The sequence below is a fragment of the Callithrix jacchus genome, chromosome 10 (assembly GCF_049354715.1).
Source record: "Callithrix jacchus isolate 240 chromosome 10, calJac240_pri, whole genome shotgun sequence".
Taxonomy (NCBI): Eukaryota; Metazoa; Chordata; class Mammalia; order Primates; family Cebidae; genus Callithrix; species Callithrix jacchus.
In genome coordinates, this window is record NC_133511.1 from 115,557,450 (window position 1) to 115,580,641 (window position 23,192).

Sequence of the window (23,192 nt, forward strand, 5' to 3'; positions counted from 1 at the left end):
TCAGAATCAGGAAACCAGCTACACACTGAATACATGGAGATTGCACAGATAGCCCTGTAATCTATGCAACTTATTTCTGAATTCCCTCACAATTGGTTTTAAGGGTTGTTCCTGGTTATCATATTCTCCTATTCTAGAGCTTCTAGGAATAGTTGGAATTGAGTCAAAAACTCTAACAATACAATTGAATTAACATGTGTAATTGACAGGGAACATAATCTCTCTCTCTCTCTCACACACACACACACACATTTAACGAGTGATGCTTTACATCTGGGGAGAGGAATACTATTTTTTTTTTTTTTTGGCAGAGATGAGGTCTCACTCTATAGCCCAGGCAGGTCTGAAACTCCTGGGCTCAAGTAACCCACCTGCCTTGGCCTTCCAAAATGCTGGGATTATAAATGTGAGCCACCCTGCCTGGCTGAGATACTTTTAAATCCAGATGTCACCATTTTCCTGTTTTAAAAATATGTCCCTGAATGCTCCCCATGGTCAATGTTGGTCATTCATTTATTTGGTTTTGTTCTTCCCTTTTTTGCACTCTAATTGTACCAAATCCTGGAAGTGGAGAGGATATTCTTTCTGCTGATTTGCCACCTCTCTGTATCCAGAACATAAAATTTATTCTCACAGGTGTTTGCATTGGGATCTTCTGTGGCAACTCCTTTCTGATAACCTTTATTCATTCATTCAACAGCTATTGAATGCTCAGTATGTGCTAGACACAAAGGTATGAACAACAACAATGAATCTCAGACCTCACAGAGGGTCCCAGTACATTTCAGAGAGTCTAGGAGCTATGTTGTCTTTCTCATAGCTTCTCTGGATTTACACAGCCTGTAGATTGATGTTGATAATTCTTTGCTTATTGTGTACAGGGTGAAGGTTGTTGGAAGGGAGGGAAACATTTCACTGGTGATAATCATCTTTCTGTTTTTAATCCTCCCCCCCCCCCCCCCCGCGTTGGCTGGAGAGTCATTTCCTGTTCGCTTTTGTTTCTCCCTTCCTGTTGATCCTCTAAAGGCCTCCCTACTGACTGACTCCTCTAGCCCCTTTGTAGTGCCTTCTAGTACCAACAGTATTCTAGCAGACTTAATACGTGCTGAACAGTGTACTAAGTGCCCTACACATACCATTCATTTAACCCTTACTACAGCACTGTACAGTTGTGTCTCAGAAGCGGATTTTTCTAAAGTGAATTAACCTCAAATATTTATTTTCATTTTATTCAATTTCACTCTATTAGTCTTTGAATTCTGAAGGTTCAGAATTAGATTTGGTTAATATTTAGCCTTGACTGCCTCTTATATGCCTGTGCTTCAGTAATATGCAATAGGCAGAGACAACATTAAACCAGAGGTGTATTCATGACCACTGCTGACCTGGCCTGGCCACTTTGGACATCAAAGTTATGAGCATGGTTGGGGTCCACACGCTTCAATGATCTAACTTAAGGATACCTACTGAGGAGAGTGGGACATCGGCTTCTGAGCAGGAAGCTTCATAGCGCCAGCAATAAAAGAGAGAATTAAATATGGGTGGTGTTGAGAAAGGCAAGATTTTTGTTCAGAAGTGTGTCCAGTACCACACCATGGAAAAGGGAGGCAAGCAAAAGACTGGGCCTAATCTCCATGGCCTCTTTGCTTGGAAGACAGATCAGGGTGTTGGATTCTCTTAACACAGACACCAATAAGAACAAAGGCATCACCTGGAGAGAGGATACACTAATGAAGTATTTGGAGAATCCCAAGAAGTACATCCCTGGAACAAAAATGATCTTTGCCAGTATTAAGAAGAAGGCAGAAAGGGCAGACTTGATAGCTTATCTAAAAAAAAAAAAAAAAGCTACTGAGTAATAGCCACGCCTTATTTATTACAAAGCAGAAATGTCTCATTTTTTTTATGTGTACCATAATTTAATAGATTTTATACACCAGAATTCAGATCATGAATGACCGACAAAATATTTTCATTGGGTAGCCTTGATTACGAACTAAGATTGGCTTATGGTTAAATTAATATGTTTGGTTTTTTGGAATTTTCTTTGTTTGTTTGTTTTTGAGATGGAGTTTCGCTCTTGTTGCCCAGGCTGGAGTGCAACGTTGTGATCTCGGCTCACCGCAACCGTCACCTCCTGGGTTTAAGTGATTTTCCTGCCTCAGTCTCCTGAGCAGCTGGGATTACAGGCGCCTACCACCACACCCAGCTAATCTTTGTGTTTTTAGTAGAGGCAGGGTTTCACCATGTTGGCCAGGCTGGTCTCAATCAGGCCCAACTACAAGACAAGCACTTTTGAAGATCCAGGCTGGCACGGAAGTACAAACTGCCATCAGGGCTGAAAGTCTTGGGGGACTTGGTTTTGGAGGCAGTGGCAGTCAGTGGTGGCAAAGAAGTCAAAAGTGTTCCCTGAGAGACGGGAAAGCAGAGGCAGGCTCTCACCTACAGGAGCCCAGGGCTAAGGTAGGATTCATGTCTCATTCCCTTTCCCTATGGAAGGAGGCTGGAAATGAACATGTGCCAAGTGCTGAAGGAGCAGTAGCTCCCATCCAGCTCTAGGCTGGGAGAGAAGGATGAGACAAAGCCTTGTGACCAGGAGCTGAGTCAAACTTCCCCTGTGACTCATCCTGAAATTGCCATGGCCCAGGGGCTCTGCAGGACTGTTCGTCTCACTGCCCTTACCACAAGCGGATCTGGATTGGGGACCCCCAAAGCTTTCAACAGGATAATTGAATATGAAGGTAGCTTATGGGAGAGAGAGGGAATGAAAAACAAAATGAAAACAATAAACTATTTCAAATTGCAAATGGGACTGTAAACTAAATACAAAACTGAAGGGAAAAAGCTAATGCTAAAAAAAGTCAACAAAACAGCTAGGGGCGGTGGCTCACACCTGTAATCCCAGCACTTTAGGAGGCTGAGGTGGGTGGATCATCTGAGGTCAGGAGTTTGAAATCAGCCTGGCCCACATGATGAAACCCCATGTCTACTAAATGCAGAAATTAGCCAGGAATGGTGATGGGTGCCTATAATCCCAGCTACTCAGGAGGCTGAGGCAGGAGAATCACTTGAACCCAGGAGATGGAGGTTGTAGTGAGTTGAGATCTTGCACTTCAGCCCTGGGTGACCAAAAAAAAAAAAAAAGTCAATAAACTAACAATCAGAAGGCGGATTCATTTTGGGTAAAATTAATTTTACAGAATGATCAGATAAAACTTTAAAGTAAATGTATTGATTATTTCAAATAAATAAATGAAATCAAAGCTTCCATTGAAAAATAAAAAATTATGAAAAAAGAGGCTGAAAGCAGAATGAGGAGATATGACAAGGACCAATTAGAAAATTTAAACATTAAAAAAAATATAGTCATTGAAAAAAAAATATGGAGCTTTGAGTTAGAATGGCTGTTTGGCTGCCTGCACCTAAGTTCACTGTCTTTCAAATGCACAGTAAAACTACAATAAAGAGATGGAGAAACCAACAAGAATGGGAGACTAGGTGAGGAGACAATGGCAACAGTATTTTGGACTCTGGAAAGGAGATGGAAGAGTGGTAACTGACTAGTAGAACTGAGAAAGCCAGACCTTAAGTTATCACAGTCTCAGAAAGTTGAGAAAAATCCAGTTACTGCAGAGAGTTCTCTAAGTTTCAGGAACTAGCACTTCTAGAAACCTCTAGACTTGGGGTAAAAGTCTCTGAGTAGCTGGGACTACAGGCGAGTGCCACCAGGCCTGGCTAATTGTTTCTGTATTTTTTTTTTTTGTAGACTTGGGGTTTTTTCATGTTGCCCAGACTGGTCTTGAGCTCCTAAACTCAAGCAATCTGCCTGCCTCAGTCTCCCAAAGTGCTAGGAGATTACATTTGATTACAATGTGTGAGCCATTGTGCCTGACCAAGATACTGTACTTATGAAGCAGACAGAATGTTAAGAAGTTCAGATAATCTTTAAAAAAAATAATATTTGGAAATTGAAAACATGATGGCAGCAATGGAAAAATTCAATGAAAGTGCTGGAAGTTGAAGTTGGGGAATTTGCCTAAAAATTAGAACAAAAATATACAGAGAGGAAAATAAGAGAGAGACATAAGAAAATTGGAGGATCAGCCCAGGAAATTTAACATGTGAACAATATGAAGTTCTAGAGGAAAATAACAGAAAAAGTACATAGTAAAAAATTAATAAAATTATCCACAAAAATTTACCAGATTAAAACACATGGATTTTGGATATTGAAAGGGGTCAACAAATGCCCAGTACAATGGATAATAATAGACCTACACTAAGGCATATTCTTGTGGAATTTCAGAACCTGGGGATAAAGAGATGATACTAACAGCTTTTAGAGGACAATAACAACAACAACACGTATTCAGAGGACTGGGAATCAAAATGGCTTCTGTATTCCAATGGCAATTTTTTTTTTACATCATAAATGGGAAGAATTTCCAATCTAGAATTCTACATTTAGACGGCCTATCAATAAAGTATAAAATTTCTAAAACTCAAAAAATCAAAATCTCAAAATATATAACTCTTATGTACTCTTTTGTAGGAAGCTATGGAAGGATGTGCTCCATCAATATGAAAGAGTAAACCGAGAAAAGGAAATAAACGGGATACAGGAAACATGAGATCTAATCCAGAGGAGCAATAAAGGCAACATCTAAAATGATGCTGATGGCGAATCCAAGGGTAGATCTGAGGGGAATCACTATGTACCAAGAACAAAAAGCAGTTCAGATTAGGGTGCATTTGAAAATTTGTGTCCAAGCAGAATGCAGTTTTTATCTATACTGTTCCAGAGTGAGCTGAAAGGCATTGTGAAAATTGAAGGAACCATTACTTTTACTGACAGTATCCACAATGATGAGTCTTTATGGCTGAGATAGAATAATAAGACAATAAAACATATGCCCTAATGTGAATGATTATACTAAAGTTTGGCATGTCTTTTTAAAAATCAACAAGGAGAAAGCCTTCATCAGAAGGAGAGAGCCATCTGATTTCCATGGGCTCCAATGCAGAAGAAAATATTAACTGGTCTTAATCAAAGAAATATTCCTACATATACAAATATGCCCATACATACATGCAATAACTCTAGAAGAATGTACAGTATAATAATCTGGTATTTATACTTTGGTTCCTTTTGAATTTTCTACTGTATGCATGTATTACTTCTTCAAAAATTGAATACAATGAAAGCTTTTCTAAAACTTTAATTCAAATGCCCATAATTGTAAATACATGTATCTAGAAACAATAATTTTACTTGTAGGGAAATATTGTATAGATAAAACCTCACCTTTTGGAAATGGTATATATAAGGTCATTTAATACAGAATTAATAACAAAACAGTGGAAGCAACTTTTACAAGGAACTCGTGAAGTAATAATGTTTATCTATTCAATGAGACTGTATGAAGGCTTTTAGTAGATGAAGACTCATATATTGATGTGAAACAATCATTACAATATTTTGTCAAATGAATGAAAGCAAGATGAAAAATACACAGAGTATGCCACATTTGTGTAAAAAACAAGAAAAAATCTCATGTGTGTGTGTCTCTCTGTGTGTGTGAATATGTGCATTGATTTCCACATATATGCACAGAATAAAAGATTCAGAAAGGTAGGCTATCAGAAAGAATAAAAGTAATTGATAACATTGTTTGCCTTTAGAAGAGAAACTGGGTGGCAAGAAGTTGAAGTTGAACTTTTCATTATTTGCCCTATTTAACCTTTGGATTTGAACCATATGAATGTAATACCTATTAAAAATTAGGCTGGGCATGGTGGCTCACGCCTGTAATCCTAGCACTTTGGGAGGCCGAGGCATGTGGATCACTTGAGGTCAGGAGTTCAAGATCAGCCTGGCCAACATGGTGAACCCCTATCTCTACTAAAAATACAAAACAATTAGCCAGGTACGGTGCCATGTGTGCCTGTAATTCCAGCTACTCAGGAGGTTGAGGCAGGACAAGTGCTTGAACTTGGGAGGCGGAGGTTGCAGTGAGCTGAGATCTCACCACTGTTCTCCATCCTGGGTGACAGAGCAAGACTCCATCTCACAAAATAAATAAATTTTAAAAAGTATTCAAATAGGTAATGGATGAGATGAACTCTACATCAGACACAGGAAAATAAATAGAGAATTGGAATGTAAAATATAAGAACTTATTCAGAATGCAATACAGAGAGTAGAAAAATGAAAGCTATGAAAGAGAAGGTACATGCAGGGGAATGACAGGCTGACAGCTCACTTCTTATCATAATAACATATATTTGAAGATAAGGAATATTGACTTAGAAATACTGAAGGAAAAAGCTGTCAACCTAGAATTTTGCCATCAGTGAAACTATTATTCAAGAAAGAGGGTTCAATAAAATCATTTGTAGACATATACATACTAAAAGATTTTACTGCACATCATAAGACTGTAAGACTATTAAAATTTGTTTCAGAAACAGAAATGTGCAGAAGATGTGGAATACAAGAAGCAAACTTCTCTCTCACCTCCAAAATGGAAGTTCTTCTAGTGAGCACAGAGATTGATGAAAGGTGTTGGAAATCCTAATTAATGGTTAGAGCCTAAGAATTATAACTTAAAAAACAATAACAACGTGGTGAAGAAGCCGTTCAAGGTGGGGGGGACTTGAAGCACACGAAGGATCTTACCGCAGTTGGAAGACATTAAATGTCTATAAACATTGACAGAAAAATTTTTAGTTAAGTATGTAGTTTAACAAATTCAGGGTGGCTATTAAAATAATAGAAATAAAAGTTATGGCTTCCAAATCAGAATGGAATACACATTATCAAACAAAAGAAGGTAGAAAAGAGGAAAAGCAATGGACAGTAAATAGAAAACACAAAATAGGGTACTATAATTAAATCTAAATAAAGGACTACATTAAAAAGTGTAAATGTATCAAATTTATTTATTAGAAGACAGAAGCAATCAGATGAATAAATAACAAAATGCAACTCTAGGCATTCTACAAGACATAGAATGAACACACATGCATACACACACACATGGGCTGAATATAAAAAAATGGAAAATGATGGGACGTTCTAGCCAGAGCAAAAAGGCATGAGAAAGAAAGAAAAGATGACAGGGCGCGGTGGCTCAAGCCTGTAATCCCAGCACTTTGGGAGGCCAAGGCGGGTGGATCACGAGGTCAAGAAATCGAGACCATCCTGGTCAACATGGTGAAACCCTGTCTCTACTAAAAATACAAAAAATTAGCTGGGCATGGTGGCTTGTGCCTGTAATCCCAGCTACTCAGGAGGCTGAGGCAGGAGAATTGCCTGAACCCAGGAGGCGGAGGTTGCGGTGAGCTGAGATCGCGCCATTGCACTCCAGCCTGGGTAACAAGAGCGAAACTCCATCTCAAAAAAAAAAAAAAAGATATTGAAATAGGAAAAGAAGTCAAACTATCTCAAACTGATATTCCATACTTAGAAAACCTTAAATACTCTAATAAAAGGCTCCCCTGAGAATGGATATATAACTTCAGTAAAGTTTCAGGATACAAAATCAGTGTACGAAAATCAGTAACATTTCTATGCACCAATAACATTTGAATTTGAGAGCCAAGTCAAGAAAATAATGCTATTCACAGTAAATACACACACACGTACATGTGCGCGCATGCGCGCGGGCACACATGCACACACACACACCCTTAGAAATACCTTTAACCAAGGAGGTGAAAGATCTCTACAAGAACTACAAACTCCAGGTGAAAGAAATCATAGGTGATATATACAAATGGAAAAACATTTCATGCTTTTGAGTTGGAAGAATCAATATTGTTAAAATGGCCATACTGCCCAAAGCAATCTACAGATTCAGTACTGTTTCTATCAAACCACCAGTGTCACATTTCACAGAATTAGAAAAAACTATTTTAAAATTCCTATGGAGCCAAAAAGCCTGAGTAACCAAAGCAATACTAAGCAAAAAGAACAAAGCTGGAGGCATCCCATTACCTGACTTCAGACTATACTACAAGGCTATGGTAACCAAAACAGCATAGTACTGGTAAAAAAAAAAAAGACACATACGTTGTATTCTTGTACATGTCTGTTCTTGCACTGCTTAAAGACCTATCTGTGACTGGGTAATTTATAAAGAAACATCATTCTGGACATAGGCCTTGGGAAAGAATTTATGGCTAAGCCATGAAAAGCAATTGCAACAAAAATAAAAATTTGTAAGTGGGATCGAATTAAGTTAAAGAGCTGCACAGCAAAATAAACTATGAAATCTCTCAGCTATTGCTTGTTCATAAGGGATTTTATTTCTCCTTTGCTTGTGAAGATTAGTTTGGCTGGATATGAAATTCTAAGTTGGAAGTTCTTTCCCTTAAGGATGTTGAATATTGGCCCCCCCACTCTCTTCTGGCTTGTAGAGTTTCTGCCAAGAGATCCGCTGTGTGTCTGATGGGCTTCCCTTTGTGGGTAATCCAAACTTTCTCTCTGGCTGCCCTTAGCATTTTTTCCTTCATTTCAACCCTGGTGAATCTGATGATTATGTGCCTTGGGGTTCCTCTTCTTGAGGTATTCCTGGACTTTGTGGTCTCTGTATTTCCTGGACTTGAATGTTGGCCTGACTTGCTTGGTTGGGGAAGTTATCCTGGATAATATCCTGAAAAGTGTTTTCCATCTTGGATTCATTCTCTCCGTTACATTCAGGTACACCTATCAAACGTAGATTAGGTCTTTTCACATAATCCCATATTTCTTGGAGGCTTTGTTTATTTATTTTTCACTCTTTTTTCTCTAATCTAGCCTTCTCATTTTATTTCATTGAGTTGATCTTCAATCTCTGATATCCTTGTTTAGTTGATTTGGCTATTGAAACTTGTGTATTCTTTGTGAAGGTCTCATGCGGTGTTTTTCAGCTCCATTGAGTTGTTTATATTCTTCTCTAAGCTGTTCATTCTAGTTAACATTTCTTCTAACCTTTTTTCAAGGTTCTTAGTTTCTTTGCACTTGGTTAGAACATGTTCTTTTAGCTCAGAGAAGTTTCTTATTAGCCACTTTCTGAAGCCTGTTTTTGTCAATTCATCAGACTTATTCTCCATCCAGCTTTGTTCCCTTGCTGGTGAGGAGTTGTGACCCCTTGGAGGAGAAGAGGTGTTCTGTTTTTTGGTGTTTTCATCCTTTTTGTGCTGGTTTCTTCCCATCTTCATGGCTTTATCTACCTGTGGCCTTTGTAGTTGGTGACTTCCAGATGGAGTCTCTGAGTGGATGTCCTTTTTGTTGATGTTGAAATTATTTCTTTCTGTTTTTTTGTTTCCTTCTAACAGTCAGGCCCCTCTGCTGCAGGACTGCTGGAGGTCTACTCCAGACTGTGCTTGTCTGGGGATCACCTGCGGGGTCTGCAGAACAGTAAGGGTTGCTGTCAGTTTCTTCTTCAGTTATCTTTGTCCCAGAAGGGTACCCACCAGATGTTGGCCTAAGCTCTCCTTTATGAGGTGTCTCTTTGGATATATGGGGTCAGAGAGCTGCTTGAGGAGACAGTCTGTTCCTTATAGGAGCTCAAGTGCTGTGACGGGAATTCTGTTGTTTTGTGCAGAGCTGCTGGGCAGATACTTTTAAGTCTGCTGCAGCAGAAATCATAACCCTCTTTTCCCAGGTGCTCTATCCTAGGAAGGTTGGACTTTATTTTTATGTTCCTGATGTGCTGCTACCTTTTTTCATAGATGCCCTGCCCAGCACAGAGATAGTCTAGTCACAGTCTGCCCACAGATACATTGCTGAGCTGCTGTGGGCTCTGCCCAGCTGCTGTGTGAACTTCCTTGAGGTGTTGTTTATAGAGGTACAGTTAGAACTGCCTTGGTATTGGCAGACTGCCTCTATAGTGGTGGATGCCCTACCCCCACCGATCTGGACCATCCTGGGTCTAGCTGCACTTGCTGCGAAACTCTCAATCCAAAGCATTTCAGATTGCTTGTTTTGTGGGGGTGATATCCACTGAGCCAGATCACCTGGCTCCGTGTCTCAGCCCCTCCCTTTCAGTTGATTGGGTGGCTCTGTCTCCCAGGCATTCCAGTGCCAGTTGAAACAGCTACCCAGATTTGTGTGAGTTTCTGTGCAGCAACCCACGGCACTGGCTGAAACAGCCATGCTGGAAACTCCTGGTGCTTTTCAGCCTGGGAATCTCCTGGTTTGTGGCCTTGAAAACTCGTTTGGAAATGAGGTGATCATTTACCCTCTGAGTTGTTCTTGCTGGGACCTGCACTCCAGAGCTGTTCCTATTTAGTTATCTTGGATTGACAAAATAGTTCTTAAGACAAATAACATTTCTGGGATAAAGAGAGAAACCACATATGCAAAAAGGTAACCACAGATCAAGAAGATATAAGAATAATGAAATTACATGCTTCTAATACAATAATCATATATTTTAACATTGAAAGAATGAAGCAAACATTGGCAATATTATAAGAAGAAAGTAAAAAAACCATAGTAGGAGATGAACACAACTTATAAATCCAGCAGACAAAAATTAGAGTGGGAATGGGAGTTTGAACAATAAAATTACCAAGTATGATATAATATGTGCATGTACATATCTAAAAACTTTACATTTAAGTGCATATAGGTTATTTTCAAGTATAGATAGAACCTTTTTAAAATTTGAACATGAAGGCAAAAAGGAATTTTCAACAACTTTCAAAGAATTGCTATCATACTGATCACAATATCTTACCACACAATTAAATTAGAAATAATTTAAATGATAAAAAACAGTTTAACAATCCTACTCTCTTTTTCTTCTTATCAGGAAATTGAAGAGTGACATTCTGAATAACTCATGAATTAAAGAAAAATAAATACTATACTAATAAAATATTTATAAGTGAACAATAATAAATGTATACATATTTGAGTGATCTAATTAAAGTGGTGTCTACAGGTAAATATATAGCTTAATTGCATTTATTATAAACACAAATTGAAAATAAGTACGTTATACTAAAAATAGCTTTAAAAGAAGAATAATCTATGAAGGTGGAAGGAGGGAAATAATAAATATGAGGAGAAACTAATAAAATAGAAAATTAGAGAAGGTACAAAACAAAATGTTTGTTCTTGTAAAAACGGAAAACAATAAAATAGGCAAACTCTAGCAAGAGTCAACACAGATGATGTTAAATATCTTGAATATTTGGATTTATGAGAGGTGGCATTACCAATTGATGGAGAAGGATATTATCAGTATGAAGAAAACCCCTAAACTTAAATCTCCACTTCATAGTATACACAAAGATCAAGTCTAGTTGCATTAAGGACTAAGTATACAAAGCAAAACCTAAACAGTTTTTAGAATACATTTTAGTGAAGTTGGAAAAGCACAAGCCACACATAAAAAGATTTGTACATTTTACTATGTAAAACTTAAAGATGTTAAATGAAAACAACAAAAAACTCAATATAAACAAAGTTAAAGGACTGGGAGCACATTGATTATAAAACTATGAGTTTTAGAAAACACAATTTCTACAAATTATTTAGAAAAAGGTTTAAAAACTACTCAATAGAAAAATGAAAGTGCACAAGAACGGGAATCCATTTGGCCAATAAGCATTTGACAAGATGCCTAACCCACAGATGGTCGAAACTGTCAGAGGCAGGCAATTGCATTGTTCTGGTTTTGTATGAGAAATGCGGTAACTCTCAGACACTGCTGGTGGGAATATAGTTGGGGCAACCCCTTTGGAGAGCAATTCAGCATTGTTTAGGGATGTGAGAGGTGTTCATTTAGGTCACCCTCAAGCAGCGGTTTGCAAACTTTAGCTTGACTCAGAATCAGCTGGAGGGCTTGTTAAAGCACATATTACTAGACCCCACTCCGAGAGTTTCTGGTTCAGTAGGCCCGAGGAAGCAGGGGATTTGCATTCCCAGCATGTTCCTAGGTGATGCTGCTGCCGCAGGGGACCACACGTTGAGAACCACTCCTTAGACAGCCTTTTGCAGATACGCACAATGAGACGAGTAATGAGAATGTTTACTGTGAGGAATAGTAGAAAATTAATACATCTTCAGTGCCTACTAATGGGAGAATGAATAAGTATAAGTGTATAATTTTAACAAATACAACAGAATATACATGGAAATTAAAATGAATAAGCTAGATCTGCAAGTATCAACATAAATATATTAAAAACAATGCTCTAACAGAAAGCAAAATGGAAAATGTAGAGGTTAATCCACTATATCCGTCTTAAAATATGCAAAATAAGATATGCAAAATAAAATAATGTTCATGGATAACAAATAGTATGAACCATTTGTGAGCATAATAAATACTAAATTGACCATATTGGCTAATTCTAAGGAGGAGGCAAGGGTGATGGGAGTGAAAACAAACAAAAGGCCTCAGCTGTATCTACATTTTTCTGTCTATCATCTCTATCTATCTATCTATCTATCATCTATCTGTCTATCATCTATCTATCATCTATTTTGGTATCTGTCAATTATCTATTTATCTATCATCATCTATAAATATATGTGTCTGTGTGTCTCTCTATCAATCATATTTTTACAGAAAAGGATGTGGATTAAATATTGCTAAAAGTTAATTGATAAAGTGGATAATAGTAAACATTATATAATGTTCCTTCTTGTGTATAAAGTTGAATTGTTTCATGATAAAAATACAATGAAAAGAAATGCCTGCAAAAAATACCATGCCAGTCTCTGTTTCCTAATGCTGTTAAAGCTGAAAAACATCAGATTGAGAATGAACCTCTACTGTGGAATGAGAATTGGATGATTTTGTAGACCTCATCATGATAATATATTAAAATTAGAAGTACAACGAATGATTTCAAATCTCTTCTTAGCGGGGTGGTAAAGGCTCTTGGCTTTTTGCTTTAGTCTGTTTTCCCTTTGTCAGTGTTGGTTCTGTGGCCCCTCCTCCGATGTGTCCTGGTTTCTAGGTTGGGATATTTGAGTCCTCGGGCAAGAGGAAAATAATAGAAATATGATCATTCGAAGCCTCTTTTATTACCTTCACACACAGAAGAGAATTCTGCCTTTCATTGCTCAGTTTCTGAACTTTTGTGATGTGAAACTGGGACAACAGATAGAGTGGCCAAACTCAAGGAGCTATCAAGCCTGGAGTGGTTTACATTGTAAAGGCAGAGACACATAGTGTTCCAGAAGGTGAAAGGAGAGAAGAAAGACAAGACCCAGTGGGGCCTGGGTTGGAGAGCAGAGGTTTGGCGTTTGCCCCTGTTTTCTTGGCCCTCCAGGGGGCTGTTTCCCTCTGAATGTCCTTGGCCTGCAGACATGGTGGTCTTCCTAGTTGCTTTTGATCAGCCTCATATATGAGTGCAGAAGAGGGTGTTTTTTTTTTTGATTTGCAGAGTAAGAGTCATTGACAGATTGGGTTAGAGCTGCAAAGAGGTTTTTCCTTTGAGTGGGAATGCAAATCTGGCACGGTTCAACATCCTTCCTGCCTAGAGCAGCCTGAAGTGTCATGGTATAATGATCTCGTGTCTACTCTCAGGTGGACAAAGCCCTCAACTTTGTTTTCTTATTTATCTCTAACCACATCCTGTCATGTAGCTTTATTTTCCTAATTTTAGAAAGGTAGCAAGTCTGTGAAGAGGCTCATGTAGTATTCAAATCCAAGTGTCAAAGCAATCTAAACACGGCCTGAGAAGGACTCAGTACTTCTATAGCTGAGTCCTTGTGGATGAGCTGCAATCCAGCGTAATAGGTTACAGTGGAATGAGAATTATATACAATTTTGTAGACCTCATCATCATAATATATAAAATTGAAAACCTAACTTAATAGTGTGCACCTGTAACAATAGCTGAGCATTGGCTAATCCCAGCAGCCATACTTCAAACACTCACAGACTACTGAATGTTCAAACTGCATTCAAATGAGGCAAACGCCGAACTGTAACCAATCTCACTGTTTCTGTACCTCACTTCCGATTTCTGTATGGTCACGTTACCTTTTTGTCTATAAATTTGTTCTGACCACAAGGCGCCCCTGGAGTCTCCGTGAACCTGCTGTGATTCTGGGGGCTTCCCAATTTGCAAATGGTTCATTGCCCAATTAAACTCCTTTATCTTTTTTTTTTTTTTTTTTTTTGAGACAGAGTCTCTCAGGCTGGAGTGCAGTGTCACAATCTTGGCTCACTGCAACTTCTGCCTCCCTGGTACAAGTGATTCTCCTGGCTCAGCCTCCTGGGTAGCTGGGACTACAGGTGTGTGCCACCACAGCTGGCTAACTTTGTATTTTTAGTAGAAATGGGGTTTCACCACATTGGCCAGGCTGGTCTCAAACACCTGACTTGTGATCTGCCAATCTTGGCCTCCCAAAGTGCTGGGATTACAGGCTTGAGCCACTGCCCCCAGCCAGTTTTTCTTTCATCATACCTATGGTGTTTTACACTAAGCAGTACTGCTGTAGGCTTTTTGGGAATGCTGAAAATATAAGATATGGCCCTGTCATAAAAGATCTTTCTTGTTTAGTTGGAAAGACATGATATTTGCACCTAAAACATTAAGACTGGACCAAGTCATACAAAATCAAAGAAAATGATCCTATGAGTTGAGGATGTGTAAAGAACAGTCATCCACATTGCCTTTGGGCTTTGCAGCTTTGGTCTGGCTGCCTTCTGTAATCAAACACAGTGAATACTCACCATCCCTGACGTTCTTTTTGCTTTATATTGAAATAACACCATATTTCCCTTTTGGAGAAAACAATTGCCCAGCCTGTAAACAATCGTCGAATTCCCCAGAGTAACTCTCTGAAAGGAAGGCAGTTTGGCATAGTTAACATTCAGGGTAAAAGTGACCTGAAGTCACAGCCTCTACAGAATTGTAAGCTCCCTAAGGGTTGAGGCTGGGTGCTTCATATCTGTATTTCACAGAGCCTGGCCTAGAGTGGCTACTCAGTAATGTCTGGCGTTATCATTGCAGATTATTTTCCAGGAGTTGGGACAGGAGGGAGGTAGGTGGGTGGTGATATCTAACCCACTCTAGTGAGGAAGGCCTCACTGCAGTCATGACAAAGCTGAACCCTAGAGACTTTGTATTACTGTATTCTAGAGTAGTTTGGAGCCAGAGACCTTGGCAAAGAATCTAGCTGTCACAGAATCTTCCCTGGTTGGCCCCTCATCCTCCACTGTGAGGCATCAGTCCTCCTAGTCAACAGATTTGGGACTCCCATGTCACTTCTGCACACCCCCTGGGGCAAAGTTTTTCATAATTTATTATTATTTTTCCTTTGTGGTCTGAGAGCTGGTCCCATGGGTCACCCCTGGGGGAGTTATAGGCATAAGTGTGGAGTACAAGGCATCTTATAGCCAGCGACAACTCCTGTTTCTTCCCTTTCCTGTTCAGACAGTGGCAGATCTCTGCCCTCTATCTTTGGTTCAGAGAAGCTGTGATCTTTGAATTTGGGGTCTCTGTTCTGCAGTGGGTTTCAATAACCTGTCCTGGCCACCAGTTCCAAGGTTCTGGGTATGCTTGGCCTTGGTGCTTCACCCAGAGAAGACACTAGGAAACTAGAGAAGCAGTGGGGGACAGGTAAGTGGCTCCTCTAGAGGCCCATATGCAAAGAGCGTGCAAGGGGTGGTATATGGAAGGGATGCTGTCAATCAAATAGATACCAAATCTAGAAGTATGGTTCCTGACTTCGGCATAGCCCAATCTTTTTTTCGAAGTTTCCCAGTTTGTGATCTCATTTTAGTTTTGTTCAAAATCTCTTTTTGAAAAATTTTATAGTTTTATTTATTTACTTTATTTTTTTGAGTCAAAGTCTCATTCTGTCACCCTGGCTGGGGTGCAGTCGCACAATATTGGCTCACTGCAATCTCTGCCTCCTGGGTTCAAGCAGTACTCCTGCCTCAGCCTCCCGAGTAGCTGGTGTTACCATGTGTGTAACACCACTGGATAGTTTCTGTGTTTTTAGTAGAGACAGGGTTTCACCATGTTGGCCAGGCTGGTCTCAGGCTCCTGACCTCAAGTGATCTGCCTGCCTCGGCCTCCCAAAGTGCTGGGATTACAGGTGTGAGCCACTGCGCCCAGCCCAAAAGCTCTTTATGGGGTCATGTGGTTTTAAGTATCAACTCAGTTTTCAAGTGGGAAAATGGAGACACACATAATTCAGGTGATTTGCTTCAGCTTATGTAGAGTAGGGGTGCTAAGGGACTTTGTGGGGTCTTAGTTCTCCTTCGTCTCCATCTGCCTCCTCAGCCTCCTCAAGCTACCTCAAATAAACCTACAGTCTAAACAAAATCAATCTGCTTTTGTTATTCCAGGGAAGCCTCATGTCCCGCCAGAGGGCCATTCCCATGCTGTCCCTTTATTGAAATTTTGTGATCTCACCTAGTCTATAAGCAATATAAGCAAAAGAATAAGAAGGTCTTCCCAGAATGTACCTTTAAAATTTCAAAGAACCTGCACATCCGCTATCTCATCAATTCACAGGATGTTCTGAGAGATGGCACGAAGAGGTGTTATTCCTGCCTAGAGATTAGGAGCTGGAAGCTCAGAAATCTTGATTCTCACCTTGGTTCCTGTCTGCTCTAGTGGACTCTCTGGCTTGGTTTGGGTCTGGGTTCTCTGTCATGTATATGACTGGAGAAGCCTCCCATTTATTTTCTTGTGCCTCAATTTCCCATTTGTTTCAATCATAGGGAGACTATATATGTCAGTACCTTTGAGGAACAGATGTACCTCCTCAGTATTGAAGCCCCTGGAATAGTGAGGGAAGTACCCAGTTAATTGATCAGATTTCATTTTAGGAATGCCAACCTCCCTAGGGAGGTGGTATGATGGGATGATGGTGGGCTCTGGGGTCAGACTGGGCTGGACTCTCATCTGGATTGTGTCACTTACTAGCTGGTTGAAGCAGGGCTTTTGAGAGCCTCACATACTAGGTCCCTTCCTCTTCCCAGCTACCTGTCAACTGAGCAAATCTAGGGCTTGGTGGAACAGAGTTTGAAAACAGCTGATAAGAGTACAGCTTTCCAGGAAATTTAAAATTAAATTCGGTAACTAAGAGAAAAAATTATATGTAGAAATCAATTCAATTTGCCTCCCACCCAAGGCTATGAGAGCAGGCTGCTCCGGATGTACACGACATCATTCCTGTAGGCATTGTCAATCTTGTAGTTCATTGGCAGTCATTGCATGGACAACACCCACGTTGACCGACTTTTCTGTAAGTATTGGTGAGCTTCCTTTCATTTCAATTTCCTTGAAAACAGGTAGCTAGAAATGGAAAGGAAACTACACTAGGTCAGCTGGATGCCAGGAGCTGCAACCGTCCTTTTATTACATCAATATGTATTTATTGCATGTAGACTACATGCCAGGGAATCTTTGCGTGATTGGCAACACAATGATGAACAAACAAAGGCACTATCTTCAAAAAGTTTCCTTTTGCGTGCTCGTGTGTGTGTGTGTGTGTGTGTGTGTGTGTGTGTGAGAGAGAGAGAGAGAGAGAGAGAGACAGAGAGAGAGAGAGACAGAGAGAGAGAGATGTTATAGACAAACAAATATCTACCAGATGGCAATGAGGCTGTGACCCAAAAAATCAAACAGAGAAGAGGGTCGGAGAGTGAAAGGAGTTGCATTTTCAGATAAGTGCTCAGAAAGGGCCTCTTTGTTAAGGTGGCCTTGTGCAGGGAATTGAAGAAAATGCAGAAGGAAGCCACACAGAAATGGTAGAGGGAGTAAAAGGAGCAAAGGCCCTGAATTTCACTGAATGCTGCCTCCTTCCATCTTTAGTCCAGCCCAGCAATGTACATGTTATCCTCTCCATTTGAAGATGAAGACACTGAGCCTCAGCAAGATCAGACACCTTTCCCAAACTCACAACTACTGCCTGATGGAGGTAGGGTCAAATGCAGCTCCACTGATTTCAGAAATGGTGCTGTACCCACAGGGTGCTGTCTGCATGCTGGAAAGTGAGATGTGCTGTTGCTGTCACGTTGCAGTGGGAGCAGGGAAGCAGGCATGCAATGAGCTAGACCCAAGGGGAATCAGAGAGCAGGTGTCTGGGCTTCATTCCTGGGCACCTCGTAGCCCCTCAGTCTGTCTCGTGGCACCCACCCACTGCTGCCTGCTCACCTCGGTTTGCTGGCTGTTCTTTTGAAATCACTTCCTGGATCTTAGTAAGTTTATTTTCCAGTTCGTTTCACTTTTTGGGATCAGTTCCCCAGAAGCCAGGAGGAGAGAACTGATAAGGGAGAAAAATCCAGCTCCTCCTACCAGGCTTGTCACGTAGCTACACAAGCAAATAGCTGCAGGAACCAAGTTTTAATTTTCATGCATGGGCCTCAAACTGTTTTTCCATATTTGTTAGGGAAAATCTTAGCCAGGGAGCACCATCTTTTGAGGACACCAAATTGGGCCAAATTCCTGGGTGGCCTTTCTCCTTATTTAGCCATTGCCCCATATGACCCTCTCCTCTCTGGTTGACCGCTTTTTCCCTACATGACACTTGGTGGATAAAGTTCCTTGAACCTTGGAGAGGAAGCGGATGCTGTTAATAGCCCTGGGAGTGTGACTGTGCTCCTGCAGTGCACTGGAGCCTGTGGGGGATTCCTCTAGCCTCGGCGGGGCTCCGAGCTGCAGGGACATTAACCTCAGAGTCAGGGCAGGGAGCCAGGGCTGCAGGCACGTCGTCATTGGGTAAAATGAAATGGCAGGGGAAAATGGCATGGTGTGGAGGGAAAGCACAGGCATTTGTGTCAGATGCTCTGGGGTTTGGCTCTTCTCTGTGCCATGTAGTTCTTTGATCTTGTGCAAGTTACTCACTGTCTCTCTGAGTCTTTAGTTATTTCAATTGCATGAAAACCAAGACATTATCACCTTTATATCAAGAATAGTTCATAGAATCATTGTATGGTATTGTGGGGATTAAGTGAGATAGTATCAGCCCATCAGAATCTAGCCCATGGGAGGGGTTCCATAAATGACCCATTCTCCTTTTTTTTAGGGGGGAGATCCTCATCTTCCTGCCAACACATGACCCGAACCAGTGTGTGAGGGGGAGGGAAGATGAGTAGAATTTGGATGCTCTGAAACTCTTATTTAGAAAGTGTTTCTCATTAGACTCGTCTCTGATGACTTAAATGATTCCATCAGAAGTTCATTCTGTAGGGTTAGCCATTGCCTCCCATCTAGATTGCTTTCATTTTATTTCAGTTAGAAGGTGGTCGAGCTGAGATTTGAAGGCATCAGGTGGCCTAACGCCTGAATGCAGCCTTAACTCCTGCACTCTCCTGCATGTCCGTGGACCTCACAACCTCTCCTCACAATTCCTCTGGGCATATTAGCTACTTCACCTCTCTCTCCCCTGGCTTACTGAGGTGCCTCCCCGTCCCTCTACTGCGCTTGGTTTTGTCAGTTAAGGATTGCCTTCTATCTGTCATCCCCCACCCTCAGTGTGATTTAATTGGAAAATTGTTTCTTGATCTTATCTGTCTGGTCTTCCTCCTTCTATGCCAACTTCACTGCCCCTACTTTATTCTACCAGACCCATCGCATCTCTGTCCTACCCCTTGGGTACTTCTCTTTCTGAAAAGACACGATTCTTAAAAGACAGGACTTGCAACTCCTTTTGGGTTAAAGGCCTGATGCCCAGTATCATGCCTAGCACTCAGGGTCTGCTTGATGAATGCTTGAGTGAGGAACTGGCAGGCATAGAACTGTGGGTAAACCACTTCACTGAGTTAACAAATTAATAGGTTCAAAAATTTCCGGGAGTTAGCTAGTTGTGGGAGTCTCTCTTTGAATCTTTTTTTTTTTTTCAAATTTTATATCCAGGGGGTACATGTACAGTCTTGTTAAAAATATGGAACCTGGCTGGGCGTGGTGGCTCATGCCTGTAATCCCAGCACTGTGGGAGGTCAAGATGAGTGAATCATTTGAGGTCAGGAGTTCAAGACCAGCCTGGCCAATATAGTGAAACCCTGTCTCTACTGAAAATACAAAAATTAGCCGGATATGGTGGCAGATGCCTGTAATCCCACTTACTTGGGAGGCTGAGACAGGAGAATTGCTTGAACCCAGAAGGCAGAGGTTGCAGTAAGCTGAGATTGGGCTACTGCACTACAGCCTGGGAAACAGAGCGAGACTCTGTTTCAAAAAAATATATGGAATGCTTTACAAATTTGCGTGTCATTCTTGCACAGGGCCCATGCTAATCTTTGTCTCATTCCAATTTTAGTATATGTGCTGCTGAAGCGAGCACTCTCTTAATCTTTTTAATGAATGAATGTGAATTAATATACACTAGCAAAAGAAGTAAGGAGACATTTAAAATTTATTTTATTCATTTAAACTCTTTGAATGTTTTTCTCCGTATATCAATCCAATCTATTTAATGACTTGGGTTCCTTTCTTGAGTCTCTCAAAGAATGCAATTGGGTGCCAGGCAGTAGAGGAAGAGCCGATGGAGATTCAAGCATTTTTCTAGAATCATTTAGTTTAGATTTTGGGTTTTGGATTTGGAATTCAAGAAAAGGTTCCTTTGCAGTTTGTTAATTAGTATTAGGGTAGCAGGGGCAATAACTCCCTGGGCTTCTGTGCAGGTGCAATAGCCTATGTGTGTCCAACCAAACCCTGGGTATCAGTTCTTCCCCACCCCCATCTCTCTGCAGAACAAGGGACAACAGAGAATTTGGGGGCAGTTTGGCTGCTTGGTGGTGGCAGAGGTGGTATATGTGTCCATAAAGTAGGGTAACTACTGCTTACCACAGTAAGGTGGTGTTCTTTTTCACTCATATAACAGTCCTATGTGAGTCCAGGGCAGAGATTGGTAAATGACAGCCTGTGGTCCAAATCCAGCTTGTAGCCTGTTTGTGTATGACCCATGAGCTAAGTAAAGGCTTTACATTTTAAAGAGTTGCGAAAACAAAACCAAACCAACAAACAAAAAAACACAAGGAAGAATATGTGGCAGAGACTGCCTGTGGCTCATAGGCTTGAACTATTTAAATCTGATCCCTTACAGAAAATGTTGGGTAATCTCTGCTCCAGGAAGAAGAGTCGTTTTCCTCAGAGATCTAGGATCCTGCCGGCTCTTGGCTTTATGATGGGGAAAGAGATCATGGGGAAGACACTCCTGCTTCTTAAATTTCTCAGCCCACAGGTGAAGTGCATCATTGCCTAGATGCAAGGGGATAAAAAGGTAATCCTTGGCTCTCCCTCTCTCCTTCTCTCTTATATCCTACTTCTTTACCTTTCTTTCAGCTTTTGGGAAACAAGAGAATATCCTTTCAATGTAGCTAATCTGGGCCTGAAACAAAGCCCACAGGTTCTGGCACCCTCTCTCTAAGCCAGGGATCAGAGAGCTGAAAGTATTAAAAAGTTAATATGTGCTCTGTACCAGGCCCAATGGTAGATGTTGAGGGGGGCATCGGTACCAGGCCCCAGGGTGGATGCTGGGGGCACCTGCTCTATACTAGACCCTTGGATGGATATGAGATATCTCTACCAGGCCCCAAGGTGGATGCTGGGGGCACCTGCTCTGTACCAGTCCCCAGGGTGGATGCTGGAGGCACCTGCTCTATACTAGACCCCGGGATGGATATGAGATATCTGTATCAGGCCCCGTGGTGGATGTTGAGGGGGGCATCTGTACCAGGCCCCAGGGTGGATGCTGGGGCACCTGCTCTGTACCAGGCCCCAGGGTGGATGCTGGGGGCACCTGCTCTGTACCAGGCCCCAGGGTGGATGCTGGGGGCACCTGCTCTGTACCAGGCCCCAGGGTGGATGCTGGGGGCACCTGCTCTGTACCAGGCCCCAGGGTGGATGTTGGGAGCACCTGCTCTATACTAGAACCTGGGATGGATATGAGATATCTGTATCAGGCCCCATGGTGGATGTGGGGCCACCTGCTCTGTACCAGGCCCTGGGATAGATGCTCGGGGCACTTGCTTTGTACCAGGTCCTGGGGCAGATGGTGGGGAAATCTGCTCTGTACCAGGCCCTGTGGTGATGCTGGAGAAACCTGCTCTACACCAGGCCTCAGGGTGGATGCTGGGGACATCTTCTCTGCACCAGGCCTCAGGGTGGATGCTGGGGTACCTGCTCTGTACCAGGCCCCAGGGTAGATGCTGGGGGCACCTGCTCTGCACCAGGCCTCAGGGTGGATGCTGGGAGCATCTGCTCTGCACCAGGCCTCAGGATGGATGCTGGGGTACCTTCTCTGTACCAGGCCCCAGGGTGGATGCTGGGGGCACCTGCTCTGCACCAGGCCCCAGGGTGGATGCTGGAGGCACCTGCTCTGCACCAGGCCTCAGGGTGGATGCTGGGGGCATCTGCTCTGCACCAGGCCCCAGGGTGGATTCTGGAGGCACCTGCTCTGCACCAGGCCTCAGGGTGGATGCTGGGGGCATCTGCTCTGCACCAGGCCCCAGGGTGGATGCTGGGGGCACCTGCTCTGCACCAAGCCTCAGGATGGATGCTGGGGTACCTGCTCTGTACCAGGCCCTGGGGTGGATGCTGGGGGCACTTGCTGTGCACCAAGCCTCAGGATGGATGCTGGGGTACTTGCTCTGTACCAGGCCCTAGGGTAGATGCTAGGGGCAACTGTACGCTTCACCATGGTTCCTAGGTCAGAGCAGGTACCCTGTGCATTTGTTTGCTTGACCTGCATACAAGTTGGGAGGAATGAGGTAAGGAAAAAGATTTCCTAGTGAAGACAGCACTATCATACTTGATTCACAGCTAAAAGGACAGGAAGATTTAGAAAGAATAGTAAGAATTTATGGATGACACAACCAGGCTAGTAAATTGCAGACCCAGGGCTCCATCCCAGAGCTATTTGGCTCTAAATCTCATTCTCTCCAGAGAAAATTCAAATAATGAATTTTTCAGAGAATTTGACAGTGAAACTGTCTATCAACACATTAAGTCGAGTCAAACTTCTGCAGCATCTGCGTGCAGTATCTCTACCAAGAAGGTGATCATTGTCTGGAGGCCACCACATTGTAAGCGAGGTTGCAAATGAGATAAATGGGTGGGAATTGCGTCCTGAAATTTCCTTGGCCAACAGAAGCCTGAAGTGTCTGGGGCTGCAATGCAATTATGTGAAAGGAAGCCACTGTTTACAGACTGCCCACTGTGGGGATGTTAGGCATGGTGAGGACGCACGCAGAAATCTGAAGTCGTTGAACTTGTTT

At 41.9% G+C, this 23,192-nt stretch overlaps 1 non-coding gene and 1 pseudogene across 1 annotated transcript; one reads left to right on the forward strand and one right to left on the reverse strand.

Moving 5' to 3' along the window:
• Positions 1-1,377: 1,377 nt before the first annotated feature.
• LOC108593928 (cytochrome c pseudogene) lies at positions 1,378-1,944 on the forward strand (annotated as a pseudogene).
• An 18,209-nt stretch (positions 1,945-20,153) lies between these two features.
• On the reverse strand, positions 20,154-20,257 carry LOC118145920 (U6 spliceosomal RNA). The gene has a single exon (XR_004731404.1). It is a non-coding gene; the product is annotated as a U6 spliceosomal RNA (small nuclear RNA).
• Between the last annotated feature and the right edge of the window lie 2,935 nt (positions 20,258-23,192).